The sequence below is a fragment of the Aethalodelphis obliquidens genome, unplaced genomic scaffold (genome assembly GCF_003676395.1).
Source record: "Aethalodelphis obliquidens isolate GAN/ISIS:26980383/991018 unplaced genomic scaffold, ASM367639v1 scaffold41, whole genome shotgun sequence".
NCBI classification, from domain to species: domain Eukaryota; kingdom Metazoa; phylum Chordata; class Mammalia; order Artiodactyla; family Delphinidae; genus Aethalodelphis; species Aethalodelphis obliquidens.
Genome location: NW_020837985.1, coordinates 1,588,702 through 1,615,440, shown reverse-complemented (window position 1 = coordinate 1,615,440; position 26,739 = coordinate 1,588,702). Strand labels below are relative to the sequence as shown.

The window sequence follows — 26,739 nt, the reverse complement described above, 5'->3', positions numbered from 1 at the left end:
AAGATTAAAGAGCTAAGTGTGGAAAAAGCCCTCATGGCCACTTGTATTTCCTAGTTACTCTGTGTTTTATATGTTTGCACAAATCAATGAGCTTCCTATTAAACAACAGGCCAATTTTCACATGTTAGAGGGAAAGAAGCTCCCCCACTAAGACGCACCAGCTGGGAGAGTTGAACTCACGACTCAACCTTTTCCACGTCTATCTGTTCCCTGGGATCCGGTACCAACAGTTCTACTATTCCAGGGCGCTTACAGGCAAACAGAACATTGGCCAGGCCAGAACCCACGCAGAACCCCAGTAGGCTGGGATCCAGCAGCAGACCTCCGTTTTCACCCCGGGAGCTCAGCCTTCAAGAGCTGCAACGGTCCCCGCTTACACGAGGGGTCCCTTCAAAGTGGGTGAAATGAGACGCGCAGCAAGCAGGCTGTCCCGCGGGTGTGAACCAAGGGCCACTGCCGGCAGGGTACAATTTGTGGGGAACTAATGAAAGCCTCCTCCAACCCCAAATCCCACCCCCAACCTGGGTGGTGACCCCTCTCTGAACATGGCTGGAAACTCTCCTGACACTCCCAGCAGAGACAAAGACAGGCCTCGTGGGGTAAAGAAAATAGCCCAAGCTTCCCTCTAGAAAGTCCTCGTGGTATTTGTAGCAAGTGCAATCTTAGACGATCACTTAATCTCATCCTTTGTTTTTGAATCTGCAAACCCTATATAATAATGAGAGACATGGATCGTAGACATCTAGCACAGGGCCTGGCATGTAGCGTGTATTATACTAAATGGTAGCTGTTATTATAATATCTCAATAATTTCGAAGGTCTCTGTTAAAAGTTCATGTGCTGACAGGACTGCTCCGCCCCGGCCGTCGCCCACGAGTAAAGATGCCTTTGCTGGCTGGCTCGGGAAATGAGCTAGGGCAGTGGTTCTCCAGGTGTGGTTCCCTGAATCACCTGGGAATTCGTTTGAAGTGCGCATTTGTGGACCCCCCTCTGAACTACTGAATCAGAAATTCTGGGGGTGGTGCCCAGTCATTTCGCACCCCCGCCCTGTGACTCTGACGCCTGCCAAAGCTGGAGAACTATTGAGCTCAGCAATGACTGCCAAGTCTGGCTGATGAGCAGAATTTCCTGGGAGTGTTTAGAGGAGAAAGGCAGGTCCCTGGGCCCATCTCCCAGGGACTCAGAGTCATCAGGTTCTGGGAAGCTGCCTGGGAGTCAGCATTTTAACAGGCTCCTCAGGGGAGTCCACTGAGCTAGAGGTTGGGTTTGTTGGGGAGAGGGGAGCACAGAGGCTGGGAGAGACCCAGGGATGCGGGTTCCTGGGAAGGGACTGGGAGGGCAGGCCTGGCAGAGCTGGGGGTGCTGAGATGTAAGAAAGCACTGAAGACCAAAGTTCTCATAGTTCTATAGATTATGAGATGGAATCTCCTACCATCTTCTCATTTTCCATCCAGGGAAACTGAGCTCCAAAGAGAAGTGACTATTCTAAGTCCATGCAGCTCATGCTTGGAAGAGCTGGGACTGGAGCCAGGGGTCTCCCTTCCAGAGCCAGCGCCCTTTCCACCGAGTCCCACAAGCTCACGCTCACGTGTTCCCTCCCTCTCAGCATCTCTCTCTGCGCTGAGCACTGAATCCACGCGCATTCCCTCAGTGTTGACCGTGAGGGTGAGATCTAGGGAGGAGTTGGAGTCAGACCTCAGACCTGAGTGCAAATCTAGCCTCAGTCACTGAGTAGCTGAGCCATCAAGTCACCCTCTCAAGGCCTCAGTTGCCATATCTGTAAAATGGGGATAAAATCTGATGTCACAAAGCTGCCGAGCAGGTCAGCAGCCGATGACTCTGGCAAAGGTGCTTTCCAAGCTGTCCATCACCCCCACAAGCACAGGGGCTAGAGAAGAAGGAGCAGGGCTCACTATGACCTCTTGCCTAGAAGCACTTACCATCTAGCCGAGGCAGAAGAAACACACTCAAGGCAACTGGAGAAAGAGGAAGCGCTCAGCTCCACGCCGAGTGCAAGGTCACGCTTCAGTGCCTCTGCTCGGGCGCCGCTCTGCCTGGAACACCGGCCCCCAACACCCTGTGGGTACAAGAATCCCCGGTCATTAGGCTCACAGTCTGGGCCTGACTTTCCCCACCCGGGAAGGCAGGAAGTAAAGCTCGTTCGGCTCTGTGGCCCCAGAGTGTCTACATCTCAAAGGTGCGCTCCGGAAGTGGCTGATGCAGGTAGGGAGGCTTCTGGTCAGAGGGGCCTTAGAGACCTGGAAGGGCCTTTTCAGGGGGGCCCGTGCCTCAGAGAATTCCTGTAATGCCCCACTGGGGCAAGCATAGTGGGGACAAGGGCTTCAAACCAGCCAGAAGCCATCAGCCGACTCCTGGCCCTCCTACAGGCCCCCAGCGTGTCTCTCATCCACCCCAGGGACCAAGGCTCTCAGGTGGGGTTGGCGGTTCCTTCACAGTCAGGAGGGGAGGAAAGTGAAACAGGAAGCATCAGCTCCACGCGAAGCGGCACCGAGATCTACAGAATAAGGGAAGACACTAAGCCAGGGGCAGGCGCACAGGAAACAGCGATCCAAACTAGGGCTCCCGAGGATCTGGTCATTTGTTTCTCCTGTTTCTCCCTCTTCTGGTCTGGAGGATCCAAGGAGGTGTCCAGAGGGAACAGGGCACTGCAGAGTGAAGAGCTCTAGAGACGGGAAATTTCTCCCACTGCCCCTAGGAGCAGTGTGGCCTTGATCATACCACGTCAGTTCTCAGGGCCTTTAAAATGGGTACCAGGTGAATAAGGAACTGGTGGCTCGTTTTCCCCTGGAGGATAAAGCAAAGAACACAGCTAGCAGAGTGAATGCCCCTGGTCCAGCCAAGCAAAACAGGTTCAAAGCTGGCTCTGGGTCATGGCTGTGGTCTTTCCATGGAAAACTGATAATAACAACGATGGTGTTGAGGGTGACAGCTCATCTTTACTGAGCGTGTCCTGGGCACCAGGAGCCGGGCAAGCACTTCTTATTCATTACGCTGTTCAATCCTCGCAATGACCCTTACGGCGGATACTATCGTTATTCCCATTTTACAGTTGGGAAAACTGATACTCAGAGAAGTTACACCTGGGATCATGGTCTGGTGGGTGGGGGAGGCAGGATTTGAACCCAGGCTGTCGGATTCCAGAGCCCACCTACTTTCCTACTGGAATCTTCTGAACCTGCGAGTCGGTATTCAACAGCTGGGAAATATGGGAGGATCTAGAAAGGCAATTACAATAATCACATTCTAGACCAGGACTAAGTCTGGAAAGAAAGATCACATTTGGAGCAAAAATTCAAAGTCTGCTGAATTATTCGCAGTACAGGAAACACAACTCAGGGACTTGGTTTAAACAGGCAGATCAGGTGTCCTGGAGGCAGCCCAGGCCTTCAGGGTAGACACCCTGGATTCTTGGCCACTGCCCCCATGCACCAGCCTGCTTAGCTGGGGTCAGGCAGCTGCTCTCCAGTCCATTTTCTCATCCATCAGGCATGCCAGGATATTCCTGCCTTCACCACCTCGCAGGTGGGCCCAGGTTAGCTGACTCCCAGCAATGTCCACCTTCTCTCACCCCCAATTTTAAAAGATTTTGTCTCTCATACAGTAATTAGTTTCTCCATTAACAAAATAGCGAAGCATTTGTGTAAGTGCCGAAGTTTCTGATCAAAACAAAGTAACCGGGCTTCCCTGGTGGTGCAGTGGTTGAAAGTCCGCCTGCCGATGCAGGGGACGTGGGTTTGTGCCCCGGTCCGGGAGGATCCCACATGTCGCGGAGTGGCTGGGCCCGTGAGCCATGGCCGCTGAGCCTGCACGTCCGGAGCCTGTGCTCCGCAACGGGAGAGGCCACAACAGTGAGAGGCCCGCATACCGCAAAAAAAAAAACAAACCAAAAAGTCCCCAAAGTAACCATTGTCACCCACTTCCAGCCCAGAGCGAAAACAAAACAACCCCCCAAACCCCCTACCACACCACAATATTTTTAGGCAGCCAGTGCCACTGTATCCTGGGTACTGTACAACATCCACTGGTTTCTGGAATACTGACTCCCATTATGTGGACTTTTAGGAAAACACTGGCCTAAACAATTTCCGAGGTCTCCTCCAGCACCAAGTCCAACAAGTCTACAAAATCGATGCTGTCTCTTCGTGTGCTTGGCTAATTGTGAATGTCTAGTCACCGTTCTTCTTTTGTTTGCTCAGTCCTAGAAATGCAAAACCAGGGAGGACCCTTGGAGTCTAAAGGAGGTCATCTAAGGATACCCGTTGCGCAGGCCTCTGCCACTTCACACCGAGGGTGGAAAACACAGGGAACTCCTTGGGCCCGAGAGGCTGTAGCAGCTAAAACTATAAACAAGTTCAAGAAGTGTTTAGATGGACTCACGGAGGAGGGGACGACGGGTGAGGGGAATTAGGAGCATCAGGTCTCGTCCTTATACCCCTGCAGCTTTCCGTTTCCTGCTAGCAATACAGTATCTGGCGGGCAGAACACTGACGGTTCCACTGACAGCATAGCTGATGTTCTCATGCAAGGAGATTAAAAGAGGAAGGAAAACAAACAAAGAAAAAAAGAAACGAGTGTATATGATAGTTTCCTGCTTTGACATCTAACTTCTACGATCAGAAAAAAAAGAAAAATTTCCATTGTCAGAAATTTAGAAATAGAAGAGGAAACATAATCTCTGATTCCACGTCTAAGGATTAACTGCATTAACATTTTGCTATGTTTCCATCTGTGTGCCTGTTTTTTTTTTTTTTTTGTGGTACGCGGGCCTCTCACTGTTGTGGCCTCTCCCGTTGCGGAGCACAGGCTCCGGACGCGCAGGCTCAGCGGCCATGGCTCACGGGCCCAGCCGCTCCATGGCATGTGGGATCTTCCCGGACCGGGGCACGAACCCGTGTCCCCTGCATCGGCAGGCGGACTCTCAACCACTGCGCCACCAGGGAAGCCCTGTGTGTCTGTTTTTTAAAAAATAAAAACTCTATGTACAACATGTATCCTGCATTTTTCATTTAACATTGAAAAGAATCACATTACTTAATAGACATACTGTTGACTTAAGGATTTCTACTACTTATTTACTTAAGAATGAATTTATTTAATCGTTGAATTATTTTATCATTCACCTCTTGTTGGACATTGTTTTTCTTTTCCTAATTTTCTACCGTATAAATAATGCTGGGATAGACATGCCTACTGACTTCTCTTTGGAGAAATAACAGTAAATCTCAAAATCTTGGAGTGCACCATTTAATAAGTTTCTCTTACATAGACAAAGGGCAGGTGAGGGACAGGCTGGCGAGGACTTCCCCAGGGAGCCCTGAGTCTTGCTACAATACCATTTTAAAGGCTCAGTGCTTCTGGTACTCCCCCATCCCGCCGTTTCCCCTCCTTCTCCACAGCTATTTATTCATGCTGAAGACTCTTGCCTTGGTCCCTGCAAAACAGAGCGCTTAGAGAGCTAAGAGACCCGCAGAGAGCTGAAGAGACTCGCAGCCACAATAAGGACCTACAGGATAGCACAGGGAACTCTCCTCAATACTCTGTAATGGCCTATATGGGAAAAGAACCTAAAAAAGAGTGGATATATGTATATGAAGAACAGATTCACTTTGCTGTACACCTGAAACTAACACAACATTGTAAATCAATTATACCCCAATGAAAATTTAAAAATAAAATTAAATTAAAATAAAATTATATATACTAAAAAAAGACATTCGCAGCCACTGGGCTGCAGCTTCCCAGGACGTGGCCCTTATTAGAAATGCAAATCCTCAGCTAACAAACCCCAAACACCCAGCTCACCAGCCCCCCTCGCCGCCTGCCCGGTCGGGTGGCCCCTGTCTTCCATTTTACCTGAATGGGCTGAAAGGGAGTTGGCTGGGCTGTGGATGAGTCATCTGAGAAGGAAAGGGTCTGCCTGAAATGGAATCGTCTCCTCGGGGTTTCAATTTTACCCAATAAGAGGAAGTCAGTTCCTTTCTTCCCAGCCTTAACTCTACTAAAAGCCATTAAGCACTGCCAGGGACAGGAGACATTTATCTGTTGGTGAGTGTGAATGCTGCGTTCTGTACCTCCAGCTGGGATGGAAATTAAGCTGTTTACTTGGTGGCCGCCCCAAGGGACCGAAAGGAAGCTCTAACGTGATGGTACTTCTGAAATGCATTTTTAAAATCTCAGAGTCTCGGCCTCCGTTCCTGCCTGTAAAATCAGCAGGAATTTGCAAAGTTCATTTAGCTGAATTACACCCTGACCAGCACTGACCACCAAATGCAAATGGGGTGACCAGCAGGCGACCTCACCGAACCGGTTCTTGTTTTGGAAAGGGTGGTGGGCATCTGAGGGCTGTTGCGGTTGCAGTCAGGCTAGCTTTTACGATAACCAAGATCAAAGGGAGGTTTGGTACTGGTTTCCCAGGTGCGCTTCCTCTGCGTGTTCAGTCACATTCAAAACTTCACATGATAGAGTCCCTTTATGTAGGGCAGGCCACCCCCACAATATGTCTCAGTGACGTATTGATTACTTCGAATGAAAGTTACTTGAGAAACAGCCGGTGGCAAGAAATGACACTTAAAAAACCCATTCTGATCCCCAACTTTCCCCCTGAAAGTGGGGCATAAATCTCCCATGTGAAGGTACCCTCCCTATATCAGGAGGATAGAAAACATCCTTCTCACCAGAGTTAGGAAAGTCAAGGCTAAGAAAGCTATAGAAACAAACTTTGTTACTTCTTCATTAGTCCGCTGCCCCAAGCACAAGCCCTTCTGTTTTGCTCTATCTTCACAAAGAACTGTTTCTTCTTTGTCAAAAAGTGATATATAAACAGCCTGCTTTGGTCACTTGAGGGAGGGCATCCCGTTTCTACAGAACCTCCATGCTTATGAATAAAATTGGCTTTTTCTCCTGTTAATTGGTCATGTGTCAATTTAATGATTAGACCAGACAAAAGAACTCAAGCGAGGTAGGGGGAAATTTCCCCCTTTCCGTCCCCCTCGACGTGGCATGAGCAGGTTCTCCCTGTCTAGAACGACAAGCTCACTTCCTCATCAACAGAATTCCCTTCACAATTGGTCCATGCCATTCCTTCTGCCAGTCTGGGGGCCATTGCTACTTCAAAATGCCACTCCAAACTTACCTTTTACATGCAGAAAACCTGTCAGGCTGAATTCCATCTGAGGTCATTTATTTTGTATCCTTTTGGCACTCTTAACACTCAGAGCCCTCAACATGACTTTGCCTGTACATTTGGTCTCACCCCTAAGCTCCTTAGCACTGGAAGGTGGAGCCAGTCTTTTATGTTTGGTCCCTGCTATACTGAATGTTTGTGTCCCCCACCAAAATCTATATGTTAAATCCCAATGCCCAAGGGTGATGGTATTAGGAGGTTGGGGCCTTAGAGAGGTAATTAGGTCATAAGGATGGGGTCCTCATGAATGGGATTAGTGCCTTTACAAAAGAGACCCCAGAGAGCTCCCTTGCCCCTTCCTCCATGTGAGGACACAGCGAGAAGACAGCCATCTATAAACCAGGAAGTGGGCCCTCACCAGATACTGAATCTGACAGCCCCTTGATTTTGGACTTTAAGCCCACAGAACTGTGAGAAATAAGTTTCTGTTGCTTATGAGCCATATACCCAAAACACCATAGACTCAGTCCATGGCATTTTGTTATAGCAGCCCAAAGGGACTAAGAGTCCCAACAGTGCTTAAGTAGAGAGACTCTTGCCCTGCTCCTAGAATAAGGTGGGAGAGTTTTCATATTGTTCTTATTCTTATTTTCTAATTTATATGAATGTATATGTGCGCATATCCTTCTAAAGGGAATATAAACACGTTAAATAAATTCTGAAAAGTACAGTTCCAGCCGCTCTAACCACTGTTGTAAGTTCTTAAAGTTGTTTAGTGAGAGTAAAAGGTAACGGGCCTCGCTTACATGCGAATTCTGCAAACAAATGATTTTGGATTTGCAGATTTGGAGTTAAAGGTGTATCATAAGATGCCCTTGGTAGTGTAGTGGTGATTAAGAGGATGCACTCTGTCTGCGTTGAATTCTGGCTCAGCCACTCAACAGCTGTGTGACTTTGGGCAAGTTACTTAACGTCTCTGACTTTGGGCATACCCAGATTCTTTAAAAAATGTCCTTCTACTACACATACCCTTTATATATTCCTCGTTTTACCTAATGTCCCATGCAAGTATCTACCCTTATTATTACACAGTTCTCATAACCAACATTAAAATAGTCGTGCAATATTCTAGTCAATCACTGGTGCAGAGTTAAGTAAATGTTTTCTAACTTTTTGCTGAAATTCAGTATTTCAATGACTGTTTAAAAGAAGATCAATACCCTCAATCTGTGGGATCAATGAATTAGTATCTGCCATCTCCTGGATACTCTGTGTAAAACAGAAGCCAGCCCACAAGACCCTGGTGGACCCCAAACCCACTGTACTTTATGTTCCCAATGAGAACAACCTGGAACTAGTCATCCAAGAGCCCATTCACATATACAATCCATCATCCTCAGGAAGGGGTGGGGAAAATATCAGATGAAATAGACCATGCAGCCCTTCGGGGCAGCACCGCCCTGCCCCCCACCCCATCCCATAGTCCATCTCGGCCCACGTGCACTGGGGCTGCCTCCGTGCATCCACTCCCATCCGTACCCCGCACAGTCATCTCACGACAGCACGGGCGGCTCTCCGTCAAACAGGTGTGTTGTGGGAGGGCGTCTCCTGAGGTTCCGCGGTCAGACACTGGGGGCAACACTTCAGTCATGGCTTTCCCCGTCTTCCCAGGTTTTGGTTTTTCTTTCGATCAGTCCTCTCATTCTTTTTCCACACAACGACCCAGGCTGAGCTGGTTTGAGGACACACCCTCCCTTACGGCAGTCGCTCCTGAGGGATGTGTGTAGGAGGAGGACACACACACACACTCACGCACGCACACACACTCTACAGGAATTTTTGCTTCATTCCTCCTGAGCCCAGGTCTGTGTTTCTGCCCTGAGGTCAGAGCTGCCCTCCCCACAGACATCAGCGCCCACTTCACAGAGGTCCCTTTGTTCCACGCACACTGCACCTCACTCTTGACCGGAACCTTCTAGCTGCTCCCCCAGGGCTCTCCTCTGTTCCAGCTCTTTTCTCCCTCATCTTGTCTCTGTTCTTAATACTTTCCAGGGGCCTGTTGGCCCCATCCTACCATTTCCTGATCACTTGCTTATGGATTCTCTCCTTTTTTTCCCTAAAGATTCTGATTCTGAAGTCTGATCTGGGTCACCCTGGGCCTCAGTTTTCTCATCAGTAAAACAGGGTTATGTTAGTACTGACCTGCTTCCCAGAGGTGTGTGAGGATTAAAAGAGATAATACAGGTACAGCACCAGGCACAGCGCTTGGCTCCAAGAAACACGCAAATGTTAGCAATTATTACCTTTATCATTATCATCATTAATTAGAATAATGAATAACAACCCTCAGTTTTTCTAAAAAGCCGGAGGTTCTCCCATAGCTTGTCATTCCTAAATTCCTCCATCTCAGACTTCCTAACCTCCCCCTAGGAATCCTACTCAACCCCACACCCTGATCTCCTGATTGGTTTTCTTTTCTCTGGACTTGAAAAAAATAACAAATCTGGATTAAGAGTCAGGAGATCTGAATTCTACTGTCATGAAAGAGTGAAAAGGGCTTGTGACCCTGGGCAAGTAATAGTCTTTCTGGGTTCCATCTCCTTCACCTGAAAAATGAGGAGATTGGACCAGAATAGCATTTTCCCAAGCATGTTCTGGAAGCTTCCATCACACTCGTGCTCCCCCCGCCCCCCGCCCTGAGCCCCTCTGGCCACAGCAGTGCCATAAGTGACCAACCTAGCACCCAGCTCCACCTCACTTAGCTCATCGTCAGAGCTGAGATACTGTCTACACTGCCTGGTGCCTCAGTAGATGATTACAGGGCTGATCCAGTCCCTTTCATTAAAAAAGAGGTTTGAAATTGGTGTAAATCTCAGCTCTGTAAGGGAGGAAAATGAACTGTCAGCTCTGCTGAAAAACTAGGACAAGGTTCTCTTTAGCAAGTCTCCAGGTACTGTTCAGGCAATCACTGGGTATCACGAGCCTTAAAATATACCCCTGCCTGGTACAATGTCTCCTGATTAAGCTGCCTGCCAGGCCTGGGGTATTTCAGGCGGGAATGGTGTATTTTAAAACCACACAATTACTAGTAGTTTGGAAGAACCTTTTGAAACACCATGCCAATCATTTAATTCATTTTCCAAGTCCTTTTTAAATGCAAAATATGCTAATACGTTGTTGGAGTATCCAGCAGAGAAACCTGCTAGAGACTGGGGCCTCTCTTGCTTGGAGGTTAAGCGGAGGGCTGGTGGGAATGGGGCTCAGCGAGAAGAATGGCCCATTTTCCCGCCCATGCCACTGGGCTCAAGTGTTTCTTTGTGTTCCCTTCAGCTGCGAAAAGGTGCGATCACCCTCACAGGCACAGATTTGGGGCATAATGGGCTTCTTTTCTGCCCAAAGCCCAAGTCCTGCCCCTGGTAAGTAAGACATGTCCTTGAGTTGTCTGCTAGCTCCTCCTGGTGAAGAGGGGACAATGAAGGAGGGAATAAAGAAGGGGTGAGACAAATTGATGGCTTGAAGGAATAAATTACTTTAGGCCCGGAGGGGCTGCTGCAGCCTTTGAAAAAATGATATAAACCAGCAAGTCTCCATTTCTCTTACCTATACGAGGGAGGAGGATAAATTACAGACCAGGGGTCTCTCTTAGAGGATTCAGGTGGGTCAGCCTCTTTACCAAATATTACACCCATTTTGCCAAAATCCGCGGGCTTCTCTGTACCTACTTCGTAACTGATTCCATAATCTCATTCAAAGTTGCTGTTTATTTAATAAGTACACGTTACTGGTCCTACTCTGTATACCCAGCGCTGTGCTGGTCTTGGTGGGACAGGGGCAGCACACAGGAGTACAACACGGGGATCTAGCCCTTTATAGCTATCTTTAATTGAGCCTCTGCTATCTTCCAGGGACAATAAATGCCTGGACTGCAGAGGGAAAAACACACATCCACGCCCGAAGGAAGCGAGGCAGGCGTGGCAGCATCCCCACCTGTCCGGGTGGGAAAGCCGGAATGCAACCTACCGAGGCTCTGGCCCAGGCCTTGCAAACAGGTGGCTGACGCTGGATTTGGCCCTTAGATATGTTTTCTTTGACTTTATACACTGCTTTAAACATTTTGGGAATACCTCCTAAAAATCAAGATTTCCAACATGAAAAATGAATAAGGGGCTCCCTGGCCTCACTGAATCCATACCCCTGCATGGGAACAGTCAGTGGGAGTTCAGTGGCCAGTATCCGCTTTAGACTGGGCGTGGATGCTCTAACTTGCCCACGTCGCCGCCACTCCTGTGACTTACCCCTAGCTAGCCTCCCTCATTCTCTTCACCTGCCTGACCTCTGTACGCATTTGGGTGTGCAAGCCTGACTCAGGACAGGCCCCTTACTTGCAAATGAGCAATCTGAGGCCCAGAGAGGTTAAGACAGAGAGAAGCACAGGTCTCTGCTGGACCCCTGGGTCTGTGCTATTTTTACTATGTCATCATGGGCAACCTAGGGGTACATGGTGCATGAAATAAACGAGGACCGTCATAACTACTCGATGGACAGAGGAACAAATGAATGAACAGATGGACCAGCCCAAGCCATAGATGCAGGTGTGCAGGGGCCACGGTGGGTAGGGGGCTGGAGGAGGCTTTATGAAGCGGATAGAAAGAGAACAGGCCTGAAAGAGCTCAGGAAAGGAGTAAAGAGTTCCCAGCTGACTTGAGGACCTGGAACCCCATTTATTTAGTTTAATTTTTGTGACTTTTAAAATGTGTTTTTATTGTAAAATAGGACATAGAAATAGAAAAGCATTCCCACCAACAGTGCAAGAGGATTCCTTTTTCTCCACACCCTCTCCAGCCACTATGGAGAACAGTATGGAGGTTCCTCTAAAAACTAAAAACAGAACTACCATATGACCCAGCAGTCCCACTACTGGGCATATACCCTGAGAAAACCATAACTCAAAAAGAGTCATGCACCACAATGTTCATTGCAGCTCTATTTACAATAGCCAGGACATAGAAGCAACCTAAGTGTCCATCGACAGATGAATGGATAAAGAAGATATGGCACATATATACAGTGGAATATTACTCAGTCATAAAAAGAAATGAAATTGAGTTATTTGTAGTGAGGTGGATGGACCTAGAGACTGTCATACAGAGTGAAGTAAGTCAGAAAGAGAAAAACAAATACCGTATGCTAACACATATATATGGAATCTAAAAAAAAAAAAAGAAAAATGGTTCTGAGGAACCTAGCGGCAGGAAAGGAATAAAGACGCAGGCATAGAGAATGGACTTGAGGACACGGGGAGGGGGAAGGGTAAGCTGGGACGAAGTGAGAGAGTGGCATGGACATAGATACACTACCAAATGTAAAATAGATAGCTAGTGGGAAGCAGCCGCATAGCACAGGGAGATCAGCTCGGTGCTTTGTGACCACCTAGAGGGGTGGGATAGGGAGGGTGGGAGGGAGACGCAAGAAGGAGGGGATATGGAGATATATGTATACGTATAGCTGATTCACTTTGCTATAAAGCAGAAACTAACACACCATTGTAAAGCAATTATACTCCAGTAAAGATGTTAAAAAAAAAAAAGAAATAGAAAAGCATATAACACACAAACATACAAATTATTTTCAACTATTTATGATTTTTTTTTTTTGGTCTTGTTTTCTTTCTAAAAGCCATCAAAGCTACTTCAAAATCAGGGTTTTCTGTGCTTTTCAATCTGTACTCCCTGCAGAGTAAGAAACTACCTTACCCCTTCCAGCCTGATATGGTGTAGCAGAAACATCAGGGGGCAAGCAACTGGGAGACCCGGGGTTCAATCCCAACTTAGATGATGGGGAAGGTGGTTACCCTCTGACCTCAGATGGGGAGACAGGACCAGATCTCTCTGAGGTGCCAATGTTCCAGTGCTGTAGGATTCTGTAAGGCCAGGAACGCTGGGGAGAACAGAAGGAAACTGCTAGGATGTCCAGGAAAGGAAAGTCAGTGATCCAGTCTCTTACTGGCTCAGGCCAGAAGCAAAACTGTCATCATGGCTGCATTAGAACCTGAAACCAGTCACCAGAATCTGTCCTAGATCCCTCCAGGTAATAAGATGTTGGTGAAAAGGGAATTTAGAGGTCACGGGCTCCAGGCCAGCTGAGTACAAGTAGTTTGGATGAGGGATGTGACTTGCCCAGGGTCTGATCCTGAGTATTAAATTGCATCCCAAAGGCTTTTCCTTCAGCCTTTATTCCAAGCATGGGCTCTTGCAAGGGCCAGAGGCCTGGGGACGTGAGTAGGAAGGCTTCTTGGGCCAGGCCTCTCCTTCATGAACGGGCATACACTTAAACTTTTGACAGTCCCTGCAAGACACATATGTGGCTATCTGAATTTGGGACTACAACACACATATGTGGCTGTCTGACTTTGGGCCTACGACACAGGTAGAATACCCTGAATTAATGTATTTTAAATGTAAACCTGCAGGAAGCTTACAAGACGATTCTATAGCATTGTATTTTGGATGTCAAAAGAGTTAACCTGCTAGTTTAATTATTTTACAGATCTTCAATTTCTATAATCAGTTTTAATATTTTTTTTCATATTTTAACATGCCAGGAGTCTAAAAAATGTGGATGTGGCCCGAGTCTCTCTCGATCTCGGTGAGGACTGACCCCAGGGCAGAACTTGAACACCAGAACCTGCGGGAGGCCCCTTCAGTCGCTGAATGGAAATGGGGATGGGGAGAGTGCAGTAAAACGAATATGGAACACTTCGGTCGCAGCCAAGGCAACCTGCACTCCCCATGTGCTTTCTAAGTGCCAGGAATGTCCAACAGCCGGCACAGAGATGGCCAGGCCCTGCCCATGAGGCAGTCATGGCCTAGCCAGCCAGCCAGACACTGAATGAGCTATAAAGTGACGTGACAAGTACTGCAACTGAGAGACGCAGAAAGTGCTGGGGCATGTGTGGGGAGAACGTACATTCGCCTGAGGGTGGACCAACAAGCAGATGAGGCGTTGGGAGGTGTGGCGCACGGAACAACGCCCCCTCCAAATAGGCCACGCCCTAACCCCCAGTACCTGTGAATATGTCCCCTTACATGCCAAAGGGTCTTTGCAGATGTGATTAAGGTTGTTGCCAAGGGGAGATTATGCTGGCCTATCCGGATGGGCCCAGTGTAATCACAAAGGTCCTGAGAAGTGAAAGAGGGAGGCAGGAGGGTCAAAGTCAGAGCGAAGCAGCTCGAGAAAGACTCAGTCGGCACTGCTGGCTTGGAAGATGGAGGAAGGGGCTGTGAGGCAAGGAATACAGGCAGCTCTAGAATCTGGAAAAGACAAGGAAATGAATTCTCCCTTAGGGCCTCCAGAAGACAGAGTCCTGCCAACGCTGTGCTTTTAGCCCAGTGAGACCCATTTCAGACTTCTCACCTCCAGAACTGTCAGAGAACACGTGCGTTGCCTTAAGCCACCATGTTTGTGGTAGTTAGTCACAGTAGCCCCGGGAAACTAAGGCAGGAGTATAACCCAAATAAGAGACAGGAGTCTTGGTGGACCAGTCCTGAATTGGCCAACTGCCCTCTGAGAGCCTCTATTTCTCCCTCCAAAAAACAGGGGCTCTGGGTAGATGGCCTCTGTCATCCCTTCCCTTTCTGACACTTGGTGTCTTGATCTGGTAGAGCATCCGCTGTACCAGATGGCTGGCAACTGGCGGTGAGAGTTGACAGAAAACAGCATGTCCCAGAGTGTGTTTGGTGGAATTTAAGTTCTATGGGCTGTGGATGAGGGTTAGTCAGAAAAGAGGGTTATTCACGCAGCAAATCATTACCGAGCACTTCCCAGGCACTGTTCTAGGTACAGGGGAGTCAGTGGTGAACCAGGACAGACAAGGTCCCTGCCCTCGTAGAATTCAGAGCAGAGGAGTGAGCGAACTAGTGAAGAAGCCCATTTCCACTGGTCAGCAGACCACGGAGGAAATGAAACCTGGTGACGAGACAGAGTGGGACGGGGAGGCCTGCCACTCTCGGCAGGGTGGTCAGGGCTGGCCTCCCAGGGTCAAATGTGACTTGGTCCTACGTGACGTGAGATGAGCTGGGCATTTAAAGAAAAGGGGAGGGCTTCCCTGGTGGCGCAGTTGTTGAGAGTCCGCCTGCCAATGCAGGGGACACGGGTTCGTGCCCCAATCCAGGAAGATCCCACATGCCGCGGAGTGGCTGGGCCCGTGAGCCATGGCCGCTGAGCCTGCGCGTCCGGAGCCTGTGCTCCGCAAGGGGAGAGGCCACAACAGTGAGAGGCCCGCGTACCGCAAAAATAAATAAATAAATAAAGGGGAAAGAAGGATGAAAAAATACTGAGCTAAATAGAGCTAAACAGAATTATGTATGAAGGAGTCCTGAGCGTTTGAACATATTGATTGGTCCATGTGTTCATTTGACACATTCTCTTATTGAACCAGGCAGTGTTCTGGGCACGAGGGATACAGTCCTGAACAAGACAGCCAAGCAAGAACGGGGGAGCAGCGTTAGTGCAGGGGAGACGGACAACACAGAGGTAAACAGACAAGTGTAAAATGAGGATGTGAAAGCAGGAACAGAGCAGGTAAGGGGGTGGAGGTCTGGGAAGACCTCTCGGAGGTGATGCTACCTGAGCAGAGTCCTAACACACAGGAGGAATCAGTGTGCAGCATTTCCCAAACTAACACGACAACGGAACCCTTTGTCATAGAGCGTCTTGCAGGACGACTGCTCCTCAGACGGGCCTTGAGAAAAGCCTGAAGCGTCAAGCTGGCGTCTGCACGTGCTCGCAGGACCGCAGTGGGCACGTCAGGATGGAGGCTGTGAATCTCATGAACGCAAAGGAAGACATCTCACGTAGAAGTCCCGCCTCCGAAGGCATATCAGAAAACGGGAGTGACTGGGAGGTCTCCTCCGATGGACCTGTGGATTTAGAAATCCCCGCACTCTCTCCTGGGCGGCCCCAGATTCCCCCTTGGTGCTGCTGGAGAGTAGCTGAGAGCCCAAGATTAGATGAGATGGGCTCTGCAGGCATGCGCAGGTGCTACTTTTCGCATGTCCCAGAAAATGGAAGAGAAGAACAGGAATCCTTTTCCTGGGATGTTGCGTCGTAAAGAACACGTATTTTTTGGGTTTTTTTATTGGAGTATATAAAATAGATAACTTGTATTTGTTTTTAAAGTGTATCTGGGTGACGATGATCAATGTTCCCATTTCCGGGGATTTTTATCCAAGTCCTCCTTCCGTCTTGATAAAGGAATACATTCTACACCCCAGGACCAGAAACAAGAACCGGGGGCCCAACCAGGGCACATCCTATCCTCATGGGAAGTCCACGCCCAGAGAGAGAGACTAACATCCTCTGCAAGAAGTCCCAGGGAGTTGCCCTGAGAACGAATGCCGCCGTCCCTGCGATGTCCTCTCCTGTCTGGAACAGGCCGTCTGGACTTTCTCACAGCTCAGATCAGCTGAGGCACATTATGCATTCAAATCCTGCGGCAGGAAGCCTCCCAGCAACGGCCATCCCGCCCGGGCTCTGTTCCTGATAAGCTGGGCTCCAGGGCTGCCAGGGGGCCGCTCTGAGAGGCCACAGACGCGGCCTGACCTGGCAGGTGGTGACGCCACTCATTTTCCACATTCCCTCCGCAAAGAGGTCAACGCAGAGACATATGGGAGCAGCCTTTGCACGAGAGCTGACATCTCTTTCGAGCCCCTGCTTCCCGGGAGCAATAGGAGGGGCATAGGACCAAGCACACGTGTGGTTCCTCTGCTTGGAAGCTCTCCTTGGCCCTCGTCACCTTTCTACTCATCATCTTTCCATCTCAGCTCAGTGTCACTTCCTCTGGGAAGCTGTACAGATTGGATCAGACCCACCATTTTGGGTTCTCACGGCACATCCTGCCTCTATTATGAGCATCTGAGATGGCTTCAGGCCCCAGGTCTGGCACTGACTGCGCCTTGAACAAATCCCATCATCTCCCAGGGCCTCAGTTACTGAAGGAAGGGGGTTGATAAGATGCTCTCTGTGGTCCCTCCCAGTCCCAGCACCCTGGGATTTCCCTTCCCAAAAGAAGAGCCCTGAGCACAGCATGTACCCAGTCAGAGGTCTTGGCCTTGGGCCATGACCTTGGGAAAATCCCCTTCCCTCTCTTCCATTTACCCAGCATTAAAATGACAGAGCCAGTTGCCATGCTGGTTTGCAAACTTTTTAAGGCATGAAATCCTTTAAAAGAAAATGCAATCTGATACCTAAAACAGGTAAACGTGGAGCCACTTTGCTTGAAATAGGCACGAGGGTCTGGGAGGCCCTTTTTGTTTTGGCCTCTGAGGCACCTCCCCCAACAGCGTTCCTAAAGCGCAGCTGAAAACCGCCGCTCCCTTAGATGCTCCTTCCAAATCCAACCCGGAGTCAAGTTCCGATGTCCACCCACGCACACCTCACCTCTGCTCGGTGCCTGCCTTCTGTGGGGTCTGGAGACCTTCTTTTGAGGTGCGTCCAAAAGATACAGAAGTTTGCCTGCTCCTCTTTTCTTGTTTTTGTTTTTTACATGCTTAATTTTGAACATCACTCCATAGAGCACAAGAAGTGAGAATTATAAAGGTAGGAGAGGAGAAACCCATCACTTAACCCATTTCCAAATCACTGCTATGGACGCAAAAGCCACAAGTGCTGAGATGAAGGACACAAGTGACTGTGGGCAGCTCTGCCTGTTTACAGAGGAATCACCAACACCCATGGAGGGGTTGCCAGCCCCCAACGCCCTCCCGGGCACGTGTGTCCCACCAAGACGCCCAGCAGAGCTCCTGCCGTTCCTACCACGGAGTTTCTACCATGGATGGAGGGGCAGCCAATCAGGAGACCTGGCCGCTGGTCCCCAGGAGCACCTTACAGAGCCAAAGACACAGACAAGGACCCTGCAGAAGCGGCCCGCCTTTCCTCCAGAACTCAGAATTTGCTGAGACACCTCCCCGCCATCACTATTCCCCAGGTGTGAGCGACTGGTTGGCTTTCTAAGCCTGGGCCGCACACTCCTTTACTTCTTTATTTCCTAATGCCTTCTAAATTCATCACCCTCCCTGTGTTGAGCAAAACGTGCTGAGGTTTGTAGAGAAGAAGTGCCCTTGCTTCCTCGGTGTCCGAGAGACACAAAAACCCACTGAGAAATCCCCTGGGGGAAGGCTCAAGGGATGGGCCTTTGTGGGCACCTGGCCGTAGGTTTATTTATTTATTTATTTATTTATTTTGCGGTACGCGGGCCTCTCACTGCTGTGGCCTCTCCTGTTGCGGAGCACAGGCTCCGGACGCGCAGGCTCAGCGGCCATGGCTCACGGGCCCAGCCGCTCCGCAGCATGTGGGATCCTCCCGGACCGGGGCACGAACCCGTGTCCCCTGCATCGGCAGGCGGACTCTCAACCACTGCGCCACCAGGGAAGCCCTGGCCGTGGGTTTTGATTTGGAGGCCAGGACAGCTGACCTTTCAGAACCAGAGAGAAACCTTTTATATTTTGAGGCAGCTGATTTTCATTATTATTTTTTAGAGGCTCTAAAGCGTCTCTAAAACCATCTCCTGGACGTAGAACTTCTCTTTGTTTTCCCCTAATGCTTACTTGGCTTCTGAAAATGCATTAAATCAGTAGTCATTCTGCTGCTCCCAAATGTGTCCCACTCCAGCCCCATCGTCTGGCTGGTGATGATTCTCTTTATCAATCCCAAGACAGCAGCTGAACCTCCTGCGCGATCTGGCATCTCCCCGTCCTCCCCACTCCCCGCCCCCCTGTCCTGCTCGGTCCTCTTGAATTTAAACTGTCAGCCCTGCAGTGACAGACATCGCGAGTTGGAGGGGAGGGAGACAGTGCTATTTATAATCCAGCGGAGTTCACCCTCAGAACACGGCCATTTTTTTCCAGGCCACCTGCCAGAACCCACATTCTCCAGGCTCCATATATGGGCCTCCCAACAGGCCTCTGTGGCCACAGCCTCACCTCTGAGGGGACCAAGGCAGCCAGGCGACTCAGGAAGGTAAGGCCGGATCTGCTTCTCCAGGGCCTGTGACACCCCGCTGCGGGGTGATCTGAGACGGTGGGATGTGGGGGGTAAAGAGCCAGGAACCCTGGGGTACCAGCCTGACCAAGCTTGGAGGGCAGCCGGCTTTCCCCCCAAGGCTTGAATACGAATGGGGAAGAAGAAACGTATTCTTGCTATAAAACATTAGATCACCCCATAGTTTTGCCAAGTGGTTTTCAATTGTTTCCACTGCGATGTGACTGAGGTCCGTGGCGGCCTTGCCAGCCCCCAAGGGCTCCGAAAGCTGGATTTATGGACGCCCCTGGATAGGCAGATGGGAGGGGAAGGCTGGGGAGGGTGCGCAGGCCAAGGCAAGGGAGCGGGGCTTTGCCAAGCAGATCTTTTCTGCAGGCTGTCGGCTTTGATTAGCATATATAAAGGACACAGAAAGAGAAAAGCGTCTGGCTTCTCCTGGGCATTTGGACACAAACACCCAACTACCTTCTGGAAGCCAAGCGTGGAGGCAAACAGGAAGGGCCTGACCGGTTGAGCTGTCACTCTGGGCTCTTCTCTGTCCCTTCTGTGCCGATGTCCGTGGGACCAGGCTGGGGCCACAAACGGGTCGGGGTGGGGTGCCTACGGACCAGAAGTCCTGGAAACCCTCCTCCAAGTTCCTGTAAGCAGTTTGACTTCGATGTCTTGGAAAGCATCCCCAAACCTCCCCCAGAACTGTCTGCAGTGGACACAGCTGTGACAAATCAAGCTCAGGTCCTTCCTCTAAACAGCCTTCTGTGGTCCTCTGGCTATCTCTTCCGTAGGATGGAGAGTATCTGGTTTTATGATGAATGGTTATTATTAATATTAATGATAACAGTTTGGCTTTATTGAGTGCTTACTCAATGCCAGGCATTTAACACGTAGCATCTCATTTAATCCTCATAGGGGTGTTACTTTGTCCGTGAGGAAACTGGGGAGCAGAGAGGTTAAGCCGTGTGTCTACCCCCGAGTCTATCCGGCTCCTGACCCCCAGTCTCTCCGCTGTACGTACTGGTTCCTATCACTCTTGCCTGCCGCCTTCTTTGTTACATTTTTATCCTTGCGGGTGGAGGCCATGCCTTAAACTCCTTGTCTCTTCTCTTCTTCCTTGAGCATCCAGAACACAGTAGACCTGCAGAAAATCTTCACTCACGTGGCAGTCCTTCGGCTGAGGCACCCTTTACTTGCCAGCTCTTTTCAGCCTGGGATGGATTCCTGATTCTCTTTTGACTCCGTGGCCTCCGAAACCAGCCCCGAGGGGCCACGATCCTGTATCTGCGGCGGTCCCAGGCATCCCTACTGTTCCTCCTTCGCCTGTGACCAATATGGGACTAGCACTTCAGCAGAGGAAAAGCAGCAGCAGGAGTTGATCAATTCCTAAGCAACGAAGATCCTGTTTTCATGCAAACGTCCTCGGCATTAAAACAAAAACAAATTCTTCCCAGGGTGCGTCCTGGATGCCAAGTCTTCTTGCAAGACACATTCTGAAGCAAGGTTTTGCGCCTGTGCTAGAGACCGAGGGGGGCTGGGAGGAGAGCTGCGTGCCAAGTGTCGTCTTGATATGCTCTCATTTTAAACTCACAGCCACCCCACGAGCTAGCCCCAGTCGGATCTCGGCTTGACAGATAAGGAAACAGGCAGAGAGAAATGAGGGAACGGGTCCAGTGTCTATCAGCTGGCGATGGCAGCCAGGGCACATGACCAGATCTGATTGAAGCTGTATTGTTTTGGACACAGACACAGGTATCCACTGCGACTGTATTCACCTTACAAAGACGAGGGGATGACCATGAATGTTTCAGATGACTACAGACAAAATCTTTTTTCCCCTTAGTGTACTTTTCCCATCACTTAAATAAAAAGTGTGCTTTTCCCCTCAAATAAAAAGAAAGAAGGATGCCGCCTGGGTACCACTCCTCTTCTTACAATAAACTAGTCCTGGATGTGAATCTAGATGAAATGTTAGAACTGACTAAGTGCTGTTGAGTCTGTGATGCCTACAAAGTGCTCAGGAGTGTCCCTGACGACTTGGCTCTGGCCACGGTCTCGGTTTCCTTGCCTCTGAGGCCAACAGCAGATAAAGAGAGGGTGACTATGAATGAGGTCACAAAGCAACGCAGGGCCTATCTATAGGTGGAACGGCAACAAGTGCCCTTGAGTTCTGAAGAGGTGGGGATCATAGAGGGCTTCCTGGAGGAGGGGTTTATTCCAACTCAGGAATAAATCCCTCCTAAAGGAGCTGAGTTCCCACCAACACTGGCACTACTGGAACACTGCCAGGGTCACTGGGCTTGCCCAACAGTCACAGGCAGTGGCCACAGGGCATCTAGCCTCCAGCTGGCTCCAGCAGCTTTGTCCCTTAGGATCCTGTGAGTTCAAAGGCAACACACATTGATAGATTAGGGACAGCCCACGCGCGAGTCACTTTTGGCAAATGACCCATTAATACCAGGATTGCGGCCCTTTAGTGCTGCATGATCACTGGGTGCCACCCACTTCCTGCTGATGTCTTGCCCAAGGCTCATGGTCCAGCCAAGTCTCCAGCTCAAAACTCTTTCCTCCTGCCGCTGAAGCCCTCTGCTGAGCCCCCTTTTCTCACACTGAGGAGGCGATCACTGGCTTCTGCATGTGCCCAGAAGCAGCCAGTGAGCCCGGGATTGGGAGATACAGACAGCAGCTTTCTCAGGGTAACCTGAAAGCGAATCCAGGGCAGGGAGGAGCTTCTTTTCGGAGCATGTCTCTTCCTAGCACTACCGCAGCAACTGGGACTGAGCAGGCGAAGGTCTGGTCCTGGGAACAGTGAGTAGGCGAGTCTGGCTGGAGAAAAGGGCCCATAAAGAGGCTTTGTGGAAGTTAAAAGTGACAAGAACCAGTTGAGTGGAAAGAGCGTGGACTTTGTGTACAAAAGACCTGGGCTGGTATCCAACACTGTCGCTGTGTCAGGGGTTGAGAGTGCTCCCCAGTATACATGTTCTCCTTTTCCTCCCAGGCAGCAGCTAGACTACTCCCAGCATTCCTTGCAGTGACAGGTGGTCATGTGACAGCTTTCCGAAATTTGAGTGGAATTTGAGTGGAAGTGATGAGGGCCAACTCCAGGCATGGCCCCTAAAAACCTCCCACTTGCGGTTCACTTTTCTCCATCTCCCAACTGAATGGACAGAGCCCCCAGGACTAGAGGGAGACAGCCACAAGAGGGAAGGAGCCTGGGTCCCTGAATCACTGTGTGGAACACTGCCTGCAGACATACACACCAAACTGTGGTGTGAGCAGGAAACAGACTCCTAAACTGTTAAGCTATTAAAATTTGGGGGTTGTTACAGCTGTTAGTTCAACCTGACTAATATAATATAGGCTTTTACTTGCCATGTGACTTTGGATGAGTTTCTTAACCTCCTTAAGCTTAGATTTCCTCATCTGTAAAATGAGAATTAAAAAAAAAAAACAACCTTCCGGAGAATGACCAGGCTAGCATTTGTAAAGTTTCCACAGCAAAGGCTGCATCGTAAATTTGGGAGCCCTGGGCGCTTTTGCATTTGTGGGTCCCTTCCCGCATTAAAAAAAACTCAAAACAAACCCCATAAAAAATTAGGCTTTAATATTATGTTGGTATAAAGACAAATATATTCCAGGTTGGATTAATCGTTATGTTATTATTGTTTAGGATTTTAATATTTGATTTTATAGTCATTATTACTATATTCATTGTTTCTTCTCATTTTAAGAGAAATTAAAATGAAATGTTTTCTGGGGCCCTAAAAGTATTGTGGGCCCCAGGCACTGTGCTTACTGTACCTAATGAAGAAATTGATCCTTCTCACTACGGAGCCTGGCCCCTGATGCACACAGTAAGTGATAACTACTATGGGTATTTAAAAAATAATAATAGGAAGACGGACACATGAACGGCCACAGATGGTTATGAAACCCCTTTCACACCCCTCATTTCCTCCAGTGCTCACATCCATTGTATGAGATGGTTTCATCTATATTTTCCAATGAAGAAAAGCGAGGCTCAAGGAGGTCAGGTGCTGTGCTCAAGAGGGGTAAGAACGCCTACCACTCAGCGCTTTCTGCCTGCTGTCTTACGCCAAGCACAAGGCTAGACACCTGTCTTACTTGATCACTTTTAATTTTCACAACCTGTCACGAGATGGGGCTTCTTTCTTGTCCCCATTTTACAACTGAATAAAAGAAATCAATATTGAGGACAAGTGGCTGAGTTGAGAACTGAAACCACTTCTGGTGCCAAATCTAATGCTTGTTCCATCAGCCCACCTTTCCATCTCTCGAGAGCTACGTCCTGAGCATTGATAAGTGGCCATGTCTGAGGAGGGTGTCAGCCACCCCAGTACCTCCTTTCACGGAGCAGAGAAGGACCTGCTCAGGGCTGACATCCAAACACATCGTGCTAAGGTTACACTTGAGCTTTCTCATTCTCTACCTAAATGTACTCCTTTGAAGGTCTAATTATAGTGACTTTTATTTTCTTGTAAATAATCAGGTCTGTCATAACTGATTTCACTGATCCAAGGCTCCATGTTGGCAGTCTTGGAGGCCTGAGCCAATGCGTCAATTAGGCCAAGTAGGCTGTAAGCTAAAGTTGCACGAAATGGCAGAGAGAAAAAAAAATTAGTCGCAGGCATATAGATGGTGGGGACCAATATGTGCTTTTCCACAACAGTTATATCAACACAAACTCCTAAATGTGGCTCATGGTGTCAATCTCTCGGCAACCGAAGCTAGTAAAACTGGCACAGCCAGCCAGATGCCAGAGAATGAAAACAATCTTTTTAGTGGAGACTCAGTCCTAGAAACTGGTTTTTCTAATATCTTTCGAGTCTAAGGTGACGCCCCCAGGAATCTGCCATGGCTCTTTGTGCTCGTTTTCAGGAAGAAAGACAGGACGCAGGGCTCCCTCCCGTGAAGGGCTCCCATAGTCTTAAGGGCTACGTTTTGAGTGTGGCCGTTCAGCCAGCATTGAGTCATAGATCAAACGTCGTCTCCGGACTTGGGTACGAGTCTCTTTCCACCTGCCTTATCAATACTGTGACGAAGCAAATCATTTCACCTTCCCCAATTCATCTCGGCCTCCTTAGCTATGAAATGGTGACAGCCTACAACCCTCGTGAGGCTGAATGATATAATGACTGTGTGTGAAAGCCTGTTGGATAAGTGCTAGTTATCACCATCACGATCAACAGATCAGCACATACTGAGTTCCGTTTTCAATCCGTGGGGATGGTTTCTTTCTCTCCTCAAATAACTCTACATAGAAACAGTCATGCTTCAAGTCATCGAAGGATGGGAGCCACGATCTACTTGGGACTTCTTTCGTGGGGAGGTGTTTGAAAGTCATCTTGCTAATTAAGCTCGGAAAGTCCCTGTGTCTGATGGGAAGCTTCGAGAAAGGAGTGTCATCCAGGTAAGAACGTGGGGAAATGGAAGGCAGCGCTCATCTACTCCCCAGCCTGCTCACAGGACACTGACATATGCTTTTGGTGACCCCAGTTCTGCGGCTGGTGTAACCTCCTGTGGGTCTGGCTAATCTGTGTGAGCAGCGGGGTTAAGAGCACAGACTCTGAAGTCAGGCTGCCTGAGCTTTGAGCCCAGCTCAACTCTTCACTCCCGGTGGGACCTTGGGCAAGTGATCTCATCTTTCTGCGCTTCCGTTTCCTCACCTATAAAATGAAGATAACGACAGTACCTAGCGCTGAGGGTGGTGGTAAGGAATAAGGAGGCGAACACCTGTCAACAGATTGTAACAGGCCAGGTACCCAGGAAGCAATCAGTGCCTGTGAATGGTTATATTACAGTCAGTGACCTTCTTTCCCTCATTCGGCATTTATTAACATGTGTTTAAGTTAGCCATCTTCGGATTTCCACCTCAAGCCCCTTACAGAGACGGGAATTCTGAGTGCAATCTAAATTGTACTCAGATTCTGATTCAATCAAGATGTTGAATCACTATGTTATACACCTGAAATACAATATTGTAAATCAGCTATACTTCAATGAAAAGAAAGAAGGAAATTCTGTAGTCCCCATAGAAAATCTAAGAACTCCATGATCTAGAACTGAATCTTCAAGAGAGGCCCAGAGCCACCTCCTTCAAAGGAATTCCTTTCTGGGGCAGAGATGTGGGAGAAGGAGTTCCAGGCTGAGAATCAGGGGACCCAAGTCCCAGTAAATGTCATTTTCCCCCTCCGTGGCCTTGGGCAAGTCACTCCCCCTCTCTTGAGTGTAAGTTTTCTTTCTTTTTTTTTTTTTGTGGTATGCGGGCCTCGTACTGCTGTGGCCTCTCCCATTGCAGAGCCCAGGCTCCGGACGCGCAGGCTCAGCGGCCATGGCTCATGGGCCCAGCCGCTCTGCGGCATGTGGGATCTTTCTGGACCGGGGCACGAACCCGTGTCCCCTGCATCAGCAGGCGGACTCGCAACCACTGCGCCACCAGGGAAGCCCTTGAGTGTAAGTCTTCTCAGTTGTAAAATAAAGAGGGCTATTGGCTACGACTCTCAGTTTTTCTTCTGTAAAAAGGGATAATAGGAGAACTATCATACATGTGCTGTGACGTGCGACCCAAACAAAGCATCGCATACTAAAACGGGTGAGGGCCTGACCACGGCCCACAGGCTCTAGGCCATCTGGCTCCTGTCACTCATGGCCCATCTCTCTCCCTCTCACCCATTCTGCTGCACACATTGGTCTCCTTGTTTTGCTTTCGTCCCTCAGCACTACTGCCTTAGGGTCTTTGCCCCAGCTTTGTCCCTCTGCCTAGGGTGCTCTTTTCCCACATAGCCCTATGGCTCACTCCCCTACTTCCTTCAAGTCTTGAATTATTATTTTTTCCATAGCAACTATCACTTTCGAGCATAGTACATGGTTTCCTTACCTGTTACGATTATGGCTTACTCTCGGTCTCACCCCAGACTGGGAATGTAAGGAATCTGTTTGGTTCCTCAAGAGCTGGGAAGACCACCTGGTACATAATAGGTGATCAATAAATATCTGAGGATTCACTGAGTGAATGAATGGAGAGCACTTTGTACACCGAGAAGGGGCTTATTTCCGGCAGCCTTCCTAAGTGTGAAGGGGGCATTCTCACTCCTCACCTGTCTTCTTTCCCTTAATTACCTAGACACCTGGACCTGTTTCCACCGCCCCCCACCCCACCCCCCCCAGCCTGGAAGTGGAGTAAAGCACCTGTTGGCAGGTAACTGTCACTGGTCTATTTCTCGACTTGGTGAAGTTAATCTGTAAACATCGGAGATGCAGTCTCTCTGCCTGTTCTGTCTCTCCCTGATCAGAGGGCAGCAATGGCCTGAGTGTGCATCTTTGCAGACTCGCAGTTTCACTGATGGACACTTTATGGTGTGGGGTGCAGGGCAGGGAGCATTAGAAAGACCTTCTAGTCAGCGACCTAGCTAAGTCATGCCCTCTAGTCTGGTTCTGTAAGGACCAGAGGGGATATATATTTTGATCACACCTGTCTGTCTCTCTCGATTGGTCTTGAACCTGGCTAGGTAACAGGGTTGTGTCATTTACTGACCCCTAAAACTCCA

General features: G+C 49.2%; 1 protein-coding gene across 1 annotated transcript in view; it reads right to left on the bottom strand.

The window, feature by feature from the left end:
- Positions 1 to 26,739, bottom strand: part of ZHX2 (zinc fingers and homeoboxes 2) — a 173,061-nt gene that overhangs the window by 119,207 nt on the left and 27,115 nt on the right. Inside the window, exon 2 of the mRNA XM_027132354.1 lies at positions 1,941 to 2,077. The gene's annotated coding sequence lies outside the window, so the exon portion shown is untranslated. The remainder of the gene's footprint in view (positions 1 to 1,940; positions 2,078 to 26,739) is intronic.